The sequence below is a fragment of the Pseudorca crassidens genome, chromosome 3, assembly GCF_039906515.1.
Source record: "Pseudorca crassidens isolate mPseCra1 chromosome 3, mPseCra1.hap1, whole genome shotgun sequence".
Lineage (NCBI taxonomy): Eukaryota > Metazoa > Chordata > Mammalia > Artiodactyla > Delphinidae > Pseudorca > Pseudorca crassidens.
This window is the reverse complement of record NC_090298.1, coordinates 152,567,237-152,579,518: the sequence shown is the minus strand read 5'-3', so window position 1 is coordinate 152,579,518 and position 12,282 is coordinate 152,567,237.

Genomic DNA, 12,282 nt, shown 5'->3' with positions numbered 1-12,282 from the left:
TGACTAGTGATGTTGAGCATCCTTTCACGTGTTTGTGGGCAATCTGTATATCTTCCTTGGAGAAATGTCTATTTAGGTCTTCTCTGCATTTTTGGATTGGGTTGTTTGTTTTTTTGATATTGAGCTGCATGAATTGCTTGTATATTTTGGAGATTAATACTTTGTCAGTTGCTTCATTTGCAAATATTTTCTCCCATTCTGAGGGTTGTCTTTTTATCTCGTTTATGGTTTCCTTTTTTTTTTCTTTATTCCTGAATAAAGATATTTTTTTTCTTTATACCTGAAAAATTGACTAGAACAACCAATAGTATTACTGGATGAAATTCCAATAATACTTCCAAAAAAATTATAGAGAATTTAATGAAATCATCTAAAAATTCATTTGGAAATAAAAAGTACATAAGAGCAGAAAAATATATGTTGTTGATATTGCATCAATTATATAAGTCTATTTCTCAGGATTGATGGTTTGACAGTATCAAGTTTGACTATCCAGGAATATGCATGCCTCCCAATTTATCAATTTTGTTTTAATATCATTCAGTAAAACTTTGTGGTTGCCTCCATATAGGCCTTGGATACTTACTAATTTTGTTAAAGGTATTTTATTTAATTTTTTGCTGTTGTTGATAGTCTTTTATTGTATTTTCTAATATACTATTGCTAGTAGGTAATAAAGTAAATTATTTTTGTGTATTTTTTGGTAACCAGATATCTTACTAACCTTTTTTTCCAGATGTCTCTTTTGGATACTTTAGAAATCTAATAACATGTGCAAGTACAAATTTTGTTTCCTTCTTTCAAAGAGTGAGGACTTCTGTCCCTGATTCTGTCGTATAACATGGGATAGAAATTCTGAAATATTTTTAAATAATAAAGTTGAAAGGCAACATTCATGTCTATTACTTGACTTTAATGAAATTGCTCCTACTGTTTCACTGTTGGGTATGATATTGGATATGAGTTTGGTTAGAATATCCCTATTATGATTAAGGTGTGTATGTTTTAAGAATTTTTTTAAAATAAAGAATATTATCAAATGCTTTTTAAAGTCAGCTCAAATGGTCAGGCATTTTTTTCTTTAAAATATACTGGGATCAATTATATTACAAGTCTTGAAATTACTCTTGCATTTTAGTGCAAACTCTTCTTGGAAATGATGAATTCTTCTTTTAATACACTGGTTAAATCAATATGCTAGACTTTTTGTTTAGCATTTTTGTTTCCATGTTTATAATCATTAGTGGTTTGAAGTCTTCTGATTTTTGGTCTCTCAGATTTTCTTATTAGTATTATGCTCAGAGTATAAAACACATTGGGAACCTTCCCTTTCTCTATGCTCCATAGGGCTTATATATAAAAAAGACATTATTTGTGTTTTGAAAGCTGGAAAGAACTGGGCTATAAAACTGCTTAGCCCTGAGGCTATTCTGGGAGGCAATTTTTCACTACTTTTTTTTCAGTCTCCTCGTTTGTTGGTCTATTTCATTTTCTACTTCTTGAATATGTTTTAGTTATTTATGTGTTTGAGATTTTCACGTTTGTCAGCTCACCATTTTCCCTAGACATTCTGAAAATTAAGAAATGTATTTTGCATTCTGATGGTGTACTTTCTTCTTTCTCCTTCTGTTCTCACCCCTCATCATCATATAACACGGATATTAAAATTACTGATTCTTCGTCACCACCATTGTCAGCAAAAACTAACTTTGGGATCTCTGCCTGCCACTATGCACCATAAGGAAATATTTCAAATCCATAAATCACAAGTATATAGGCCCATCACATATGCATGATAAGATGCCAGCTAAAATGTTATTAATTTAGTCAATACTTGGAGAGTATTTTACATATCTGTAAATATCTGCTCATTTCAAAACATTTTAAATTGCTCAAATATTTATCATTATATGTAGGTGTTCCATATAAGAAGTGAATTCATTGAAGTACAGGATATTGATGATTAAGAATTCTAAATATACTTGGAAATTATTATACAGTGACTGAAATGATTGAAATAATTATCTCAAGAGAAATTAAGGTATTTCTTTTAAAATATATAGACAGTTAATAGATCCCTTCTGATAGAATTTCTCTTTGGTGGTTAAATAAAACATCTAGGGCTTCCTGGTGGCGCAGTGGTTGAGAGTCCGCCTGCCGATGCAGGGGACACGGGTTCGTGCCCCGGTCTGGGAAGATCCCACATGCTGCGGAGCGGCTGGACCCGTGAGCCATGGCCGCTGAGCCTGCGCGTCTGGAGCCTGTGTTCCACAAGGGGAGAGGCCACAACAGTGAGAGGCCCACGTAACGCAAAAAAAAAAAAAAAAAAAAAAAGAAAAATCTAAAGTTGTTAAAGGATTATATTAAAAGATTAATCTTTTTTCTTTAAAAGTATTTCTCTTCTTCTTCCATGTGCCAAGCCCTGTTCTACGTGCTGAGAATAAATAGAACATAGTATGAAACAAAGTCTCTCTTGCAAAGAGTTTACATTAAGATAGAGGGAAACAGACAATAAATTTATAAGTGTCAAGCAAACCAGCTTAAGGCAGCAAAGTGATGGAGTGCAGAAGGATCTTGGTTTTGATTGCGTGGTCAAATGTGTGAGAGACATTTGAGGACAGACCTGGATGAAGAGAAGGAGGAATTCATGTACCTATTTGGAGGAGGTACTTTCTAGGCAGACGAAGAAAGACATTGATTTGGCAGAAGGTTTCTTGTACTTAAGGAAGAGCATGAAAGGAGGTCAGTGTGCCTGGAGCAGAGTGCGTGAGGATTGGAAGTCAGGAAGCTACTTGGAGTCATTTTAATGCCAATCTCATGTTTAAATGTATAGTCATGTGCATGCTTAAAGAATAATCATCTACCTTTAGATATTTTCCATGTTAATGCAAATAGCAATAAAAAATATTTCCTTTCTCTAGAGATAATCTTAGGAAGTGGATCATCATCTGCCAAGGAGAGTGGAAATGTGTGAAATAATTCTTTGAATTAGATGGGCTCAAAGAGTATTTCCTACTCTAAGATCTTATGATGAGGTGAGCCTGTGGGACACACACTTCAAACCTCTTCAGCAAGATTTGCCTTTACCTCTTCTGGAATTTTGCAAGTGGGAAGAAAATTTTGCACTGTGGTGTACTGGCATCACGAAAAGGATGTTAGGCTCAAACTCTGGAGGCTTTAGTCCAAATTGTGCTTCACATTGGCTGTGGGACATAGGGTATGACTCTTGTTAACTTTTCCAGGCTTCCACTTCCAAACAAGAAGTTTTGAAGTAGATGAATTCAGGATTTTTAGCAACATCAAAATTCCTTTATGCAACACAGTGCCCATCCACATTCACCTGCACCCGTTTCTCATTCCCTTTTCCTCACAGGATTTATGTCTTCTGCTTGTCCTCCCTATAAACCTGAGAAAAAGCTGACTTCTTAACAGATATTATTTAAAGAATAGCCAACAATTGATACCACTTATTTTCATGTTATTTCAAACTTATCAAAATTATATGATCTCATTTCCATATCAAAATAAGTGCATGTCTTAGTAGGACAGATATTACTATTACTTTTAATAGAGGAGCAATTTAACATATCAATACTGATGGTTTGTTGAACATCACATAGTTATACCAGTTATATAAGTAATAAAACCTGTTTTTTATTTAAGCCTTTTTATTAAGGTCCAGCTCCAGCTGAAGTAGAATAAAAGTATCATCCAACCCTGAATAGTTTCCCTTAGGCATCTGATCAAGGATGTAAGTGGGGTAGGCCTGACTTTTATTTTGCATCTAACTGGTAAAAGCATGGTAGAATGAGGCCAGACATGTACATTCCTCAGATTCCTTATCTGAGGTAATAATGGTTACCTCAATTGATCAGTCCTATTGAATTATACTTCTTCTATATTTAAATTTGCTTTTTCCACTAGAGCATTTCTTGCTCTACGTTTTGTCCCCTCCAATTCAATATCTCGGCCAGAGAAAACATGTGCCTATTGTAGAAGTAAGTTATGGGAGTTTAACTATTAATTGTGACATCAAGACGTGTTGTGTACTTTATAGTATCAGGGTTTCTCTGCTTCCCAAAACATAGCATTCTTATTGTTTCCTCTCTTAAGCAGTTTCCTTATTCTCCATCATTGTGTTGTTAGAGTACTGTCCTTGTCTGATAAAACAAAATCATTCGAGAGCAGATGAAGCTGTAATTACAATCAGAGTTCATACTTGTGGAAGAGGAAATAAAAATTAAATGTACTAACTTGGTGACATTTTGATTATCTAGAAATTCTTCCAGTCTGACAGATGACTGTAGGGTCACATGCTTACATTTAAACATAGAGACAAGAGGCTCCTTGTAAATGAAACAAAATTGTTCCAGACTGGGTTTTGCATGCATTTGCCAATTCTCTAGTTCTTTTGGAATTCTAGGTTTTGATTAAAGATTTAGTTGTGAATAATGGACATTTTTCCCTTTAAATTATGGTTTGATAAAATGAAAAAGTAATATTCATACATTTTACAGTTGACAAAAGAGAGAAACAAGTCTGTTTTCTAAGGAGGAAGGGAAGTAGTACAAGTTTCCAGGTTAAAAATTTTACCCGTTCTTGTTTATTTAAAAAAAAAATGATAAACCTAATAACAAAGTTCTTCTTCTGGTATCTGCTACACAGGTGGCTCTTCAATTAAGACACCATTGTGTTCAGCAATAAGTCAACATTCATGGAATCATATTCACCTCACTCACATCCTCCAACTCACACAGCAGGATCTTCCCACATTTTTCAAACAGAAATGATACAGCCACCAGTTCAATCTCCAAGAGTCACAAAGAGTATCCAAACTTTTTATAAAAGAACACAGGAAAGTCCAGTGCAGCTTCTTTCCCCAGACTTCTCCTACTCAGCTTTAATGAGTGAGTGATAGCATGGTCTGGGGAGAAAGAACCAGAAATCTAAGAATTTCCCCTTCTTGGTTGCTCTATTAGAGAATGGGGCAGTCATACTAACCTCCTACTAGGTCAGTGTCTTTTTCCTAATGTCAATGAAAAATGAATCAGTCGATCTAAAAAAGAAATGGAAAGTTTTATTCAAGCTGAATTTGAAGATTATCATCTGGGAAAAGCATCTCAGAAAGCTCTGAGACCTGTTATGCCCATTAGAAGTCAAGGCACAGTTATGCAAGTTCTTTGTGACAGAGGGCTGTATATTAAATGGCCTATTATTGACAGTTTACATAATCCAGATCTACGTACCATGTGACTCCTTATGAGATCAAGAAGGAATGTTATCTTTAAGGAGTTGTCTTAATGATGCTAGGAGAATATTGCTCTTTATCATTGAGAAGGTAATTCTGCTGATGGGGGAGATTTGGTCGATGCATAGTGCAGATACACAAGGCACAGTCAGGGGACAGAGGAAGCCAAAGGGCAGAGAAGATTTTTTGTTTAAATTTTCTTGTCTTGCCATAAAAATATGAATTTTATTTCACACTAACATTATGAATTATTTCCCACTCATTGATGAAGAATAAAAATTAAGTGTTAATTGGGAAGACAAATTAAAGTGTATGATAGCATTATACATCTATAATGTGAAGCTTAAACATATAATCCATATTAGTTTTATCAGATTCTCCTTTAAGTCTTTTTGTAATTTCTCTTGTTTACCAAATAAAATATACATATACAACCATAATAAATGTTTTCTACTGAACTCAGAAAAGAAAGTAACATTTTCAGAAGATATAATTTTGTTTTCTATTTTACTCTTTGTACTTTAAATGATATTATTTATTACAATAAGTGTTGAGAAATCAGATTTCAGTTTATCTCAACCATTTTCCATTTGGACAGCTGGGGCAAAAACCTGATCTTTCGTGGGCTCATTTTCCTTATCATTAAAATGGGGAAAATAGTGTCTGCTACATGAACTCCATAGGAAATCACGGGGAGAAAATAAAATCTGTGACAGGAATTGATGAGAGAGAGAGAGGGAGAGTTTGTTGCAGTTATCTGTAGAGAAATGAGAAAAGCTCTGGCAAAAGCATTATTGTGAGTCACTTGAAACCCAGAAATGCAATGATAACAATAGGTGTTATTTATTCAGGGCTTACTCCACGTTGGACTCTATGCTAAGAAGTGCCTTCCATACATTTCTCCCATTTACTCTATGAGGCAGATATTAAGGCTAAGAAAGGTTAAATAACTTAATGAATGTCTTACTTCTCAAAACCAAGTTTGTCTGTCTCCAGAATGCTTTGAATCACCACCATTAACCTGTTTAATACGTTTGCTTGATCTGTTCTTCCAACTCTTCAGGGTGATCAGTGTTTCATAAGAATGGTGTACAAGTGACTGGGGTGGGACCCTCATTTGCCTCTGTAAATCACCTACCAGAAAATCAGAATAACTGAACATTTGTATATGTCTGAAAAGACGAACTGGAAATAAGATGACTAAAAGTTTTAAAAGTACTAATTTAAATCAAACCAAACTATATTTCCTCTTTAAAATGAGCAGGATTGGGAGAAGATAGGTTTTAGGTATTTGATCAAAGCCCATGCTACCTATAGCCCTTGCCTAAATGGTTACAGGACAAGAAACTTTTAAAAATGGAAGCAGAGATAAATAGTAGTGCATCTTCAGGGACAGAATAAATTTTGCTGTATTACACAGTTATCTAAGTTAATTTTTTACTCATTGATAAAAATATTACTTATTGGATGTAATCTCAAAATCTTGCAGATTTGTTTCTCATGGTGAAAAGTCAATACCCTATGTTGGATTGAAGGTCTAGGCAACTTTTTTTTTAAACTAATTTAGTGACTGAAGAATTTGTCTTCTCTTCTTTCATTAAGGGGAAGAAAGAAGGCTTTGAGAGTTGTAATGTTTTAGAGTTTCGTAATGGACTCAATGAATTGTGCTTAATTGATTTAAGGTCTATACTACTCATAGTTGGGCTACAAGGGTTGCAATGGACATGTTGAGAGCTAGGTGAATAGCAAAAGGCTTTATCTGCAGGGCTAAGTATTTGAATGCAAAGCCAGAGGAGGAGATACTTTTAAAGAAAGGAGTAGAGTTAACTTTTCTAGGAATGTCGTTTACAAACAAATCATTATTATTATTATTATTTTTTTTTTTTTTGTGGTACGCGGGTCCCTCACTGTTGTGGCCTCTCCCGTTGCGGAGCACAGGCTTCAGGACGCGCAGGCTCAGCAGCCATGGCTCATGGGCCCAGCCGCTCGCGGCATGTGGGATTTTCCCAGACCGGGGCACGAACCCGTGTCCCTTGCATTGGCAGGCGGACTCTCAACAACTGCGCCACCAGGGAAGCCCAACAAATCATTATTATTCGAAGTGCTTTGTATTAAAATCAGCAGTTAAACAACTGCTGAGTGAATTTTACAACTTAATTCAAACCCTGAGAAAAATAAATTAACTACATTGGACTTCAAATTAATTTTTCATTATGAAGATTTTTGTTCTTGGCTCTTTTTTCCCTACTGCTCTTTATACACCCTCTTAATGAATTATTCCATCACACTATTTTCTACTCATCCTATATAACAATGAGTCATACATTCACACATTACTAGTATACTCACTTTCTCTGTATATTCACTTAGTGACAGAAACTCAACACAGAAAACTCTGAACTCATTCTGCTTCACATGCTCACTTTTTCTCCTGACAATCTGGTAATAGCAACACAGTTCTTTTAAATGTATGGAAGCAATGCTGTCAACAAATCACAGTTCCACTAAATCCCCAAATCCCTGCATCCATTTGGGCATAGGTTTGTTCGTTTCTTCATCTCCAAACTAAGTTGAGGACAGTATGACCTTTCATTACAAACTCTTCTGAGACTCATTCCCTTAGAAGAGCATCTGGCCAAGGTGTAGCTCTGATCAGATCACTGCTGTATTAAAACAAATCAAAAAACAGGTCACTCCTAGCAATTCCATCTATTTTCTGCTGAGTAATTGTCAAAAGTGTTGATACTCAATATAGTCTAAAATCCACTATAACCTCATGCTTTTCTTATTCAGCTTTGTCTCTCACTGTTTCTCTTTCCTCAGCACACCCTCACTTACCAACTACAAAAAAAGTGTGGTGGGGTCCTCAGCAGCCACGGGAGTGATATGGTAATTGGTGAAAGTGGTAGAGTGTTGGTACAGATAGGAATCAACAGAGTTCTGGGCCTCCACCTTGGCTTCAATCAGAACAACTTCATATTTATCTGACTTACAAATTGAACTACCATTGATATTTTTGTTTGGAGAACTGAAGTTTTAAAGATTGCTGCCCTTCACAAACGTTTGTACCTAATATTTTCAAACATGATGCCTGTTGCTTTGTTGCTTCTGAGTGTTGGTATAGGCTGATACTTCTTCTCTGAAATCCCTTCCACTCCAATAAAAAGCATTGTCAGCATTCTTTCAGTCCAGACTCAAGTGGCATTTTTTTCTGATAAGCTTTCTTGAATTTTTCCCAGTGAACTATGGCTTCTTCCCACTCTGAACTTTCAAAGCCCTTTGGAGATATCCCATTCTCTCTTGTATTGTAAGTTCCTGTGTGTGTCACATTTCTTGGGGGGTGGGTAGGAGCTATTTGAGGGCAAAGATGAGGTCTTAATTTGTTTTCATAGTTTCGCAGTAAGTTTAGCATAGAGCCTTGAACCTGGTACATACACAAATGTATTGGCTGAATATATAACAGAAAGAATGTCAAGACACTAGCACATATTTTTCAAGGAAGTCATAGTAACTCATTCCCTAAGAATATTCAGCATGTGACACAGACTCTTAAGCAATTTATGAATAGCTGTGCTTGGAGAATCAATAGAGTTTCTATAAGGTGTTTATGTTTTTAAATATACCGTTTCATTTATTTAAAAAAAAGTTACCAAATTAGATATGTGCATTAATATCTTATTATTTTATAATCTTTTTCAAAATAAAGACAATAAAACTTTACCTCAGAGTCAATAAGAAACTTTTTAAAAAGGGTTACATTTTCTGTTAGTAATTTATTCTATATAAAATAGAAAACTGGAATATATTTTTTATAGAGGTCAACATTTTCTTTTAATTATCTATTTTGTTTCTTAAATTAGAGGAGCATGTTTTTTTCTGTCTCTTCTGCTGGCTCTAGCAGCATATGTCTTCCACCTTGAATGGATCAGCGTATCCTCCAGGTGTTCTATGGAACTGTTCCTTCCTTTTGACATTCTTGTGCAATTCTTGTTACTTTATGTTGTAATCAATGCACACTGGCCAAAACTGCAATTACAGTTAATCAGTGTTCATATCGACAGAGACAGAGCAATAATGAGAAACTGCTGATCAGTGATAAACATGTTTGGGCCACATTTTATAAATAGCTTGCAGTAAGGGAAGGCTGGTGTTATTGACTAACTCATAAATGACTTACAATGTATTTTCGAGCCTTAACCAGGCAAGAGTATCTCAAAACAAACAGTAGAGTGGCTATATTTCTAGTGAGAAAAGCAAAAGTTATCATTGAGACTGTGAGTGGAATAGGGGTGCAAGTGGGGTCCAGGGAATGGACATAAGGGTAAATCAAGGTTTATGTAACAGTAACACAAGGATATTTTACTCAGATTTGTAATTTCAAAATCATCCTCTAAGAATGATCTAACTTTGATTTCCTATCCAGCAGATAGGCCTCAATTATTTTCAAGAGAGTTGGCCTTTTGTATTAACTGGTTAACTTATGGCTCTTACTCCTCTTACTTATTCTTAAAATCAGAGTAAAATCAAACCTGCAAATGTTGCTTAATGTATTCTTCCTTCTTCCCAAAGATCAAATCCAATATGTGTTAATTTCCACCCATATGTGGTCTCTGTTTACCTAACAGCTACTATCTATACTGTGCAAATAGTCTGTTATAATATACTTGCCTGTTCTCTAAACCTTTCATTGGTATCTTAATATCCTCAGCAAGACAGAAAGCTACCTAAGGACAAGAGTTAGGTCTTAAACTTCATTCACATCCTTAGAGTTCTCAGAAATATACTAAGCACAAAGTCATACTCAAAATTATTTACTGAGTGATAGGCTTTGTAGCTAAGACTGTAAATCCAAGGTTTACAGGGGCCAAGTAGGCGATATCAACAAATAAAATTAATAGATGTTTGATGTGAGAAGGCAGCTCAACTTCAAAATTGGAAAGATTTTGAAGGTGAAAGGGGGCTTCAGTTGCATGGACAATATAAACCCTGTTCCAAAACAGTAGCCACTATTCGACTCCAACTCTCTATTACTGGAAGAAAACTTGGGCCCAATACTGTAAAATATTCCAGTTTTTCCAGAAATTTTATTGTCAAAATTCTATTAGAATTGCTTAATTTTAAATTTGGACAATTATCTCAATTTCAACCAATCATAAAAGGAAATAATTTAATAACCCATGGGTTTCCTCTGTCTACCTCCTACCAGTTATGAATATCAGCTTTATGGGAAATTAATGCATTGGTAATATTAGTGAGTTTAGCTTCTAGAAGTTTGTATGTCTGTCTAGTTGATAATTCAGTGGATGAATGTGCCAATTTTGTAGGTGAAACCAAATTAGTCTATGAACTTCTAGTTTTCATATTGAGAGGTAAAATTTTTTAAGTTAAAATAATAATTTGATGAGAATTTTTCCATAGGATTTATTACTGAGTATGTCTTCCATTGAGGAGAAAATTATTCTGAGTTAAAATATCTTTTATTTTATTGAGTTATATTGCTTTTGAGGCCAAAATACAGAACTAAACAAAAAAAGAAATATTTCCTAATGTAAATTTAGAGAAAATGTTTTCCATTAAATTCTCTGGGAAACTTTGGAATTACAAAGATATTCTTGCCATGTTCCATCAATTATCCCATTTCCAGACTTTCACCATTCTGTTACAGTCGTAGATGAGCGAAGGGGGTGGTAAAGAATGAGAGAAGACCTTAAATTATCTGTCTGCATTTGTAAAAACGGGGAGACATAAAGACAGAAACATGACTCCAACTCCCTTCTATCCCAGTGTTTTACTACCAACTGATTAAACAAGCAAAACCAAAACAAAACAACAGCAAAAGGCTATCACACTTAACAGAATAGAAAAAAAAAAATGAGATCAAATTGATTCACTGTTACACGCTATTTAAGATCATGTAATCCACTGGAGCTATTCAAGAGTATTAAGTTATTTTAAGCATCCTCAAACACTTCCTTCTTGTTTGGGTATTATTTGCTTAGAAACAAATATTTATAAAGTTATAGTTAAAAGGAGTCTAAATGAATAAGTTTGTACTGTATCAGAAGGAACCCATTTGAAAGAATTAGGTGGCAAAAGGCATATCTTTCTACTAATAAATGATACCTTTACTATGATATATGCTGTCTGGTGATGCACTATATTTACTTTAAATGAAATTCTTTGATGCAATATTGCTTTGATTTATTGGGTGGTTTTTTGATTTAGTAGGAGACGGTTTTAAATCAGATGGTGAGGTTGATTTACTAGAGAAGGTATTTGATTTGATAGATGATGTATCTTCTTCAGTATTCAATAAGTAATGATTCAATAGTGGATATCTGATTTGGTAAGTGAACTATTAGATTTGATTTTGATCTATTTTCTCAGTAAGAGATACATTTATTTTAATAGTTGATGTATCTATTTTAATGTAAAATGTGTCAAATTTATGACTCATGTTCTTTTTTCTGCACTAGTGATTTATGAATTTTACTGCTAATATATATGTTACAATTAAAGGTAATATAGAACATTCATTACAGTCAACCAGTTAAAGTATTCCAAACCTACCTGAAAGTTTTTCCTCTTTTCTAATCAAATGTTTGCAGTTATTAAAGTGATAAAATAAATCTCAGCTCAAGAAAATACAAACATATATTGGCAGAAACATGGGTGTGTGTATGTGTATGTGTGTGTTTGAAATCAAAGGTAAATTATATTATAAACTTAGGTAAATGTCAAATCTTCCCTTTTCCCTTTCTCCCCCACAAAAGTGGCTACTCAAGTTACTGTTCTGTTTCCATCTTTTCAAATAAAGAGTTTGCTGACAATTTTCTTTTTACCTTAGAAATACTGATTAGCCAAGCTTCTGCCTTTGATTGGATTACTTTCAGGTTTTTTTTTTCTTTTTTTTTTTGCATCATGGCTTACTTGTCTGAACTTCAGAGATTGATAAATGAATTATTTTAAACTTAAGACAGTAATTCTATCTGACATGTTTTTGAACCAACATTCATATTTGCTTTAAAATATAA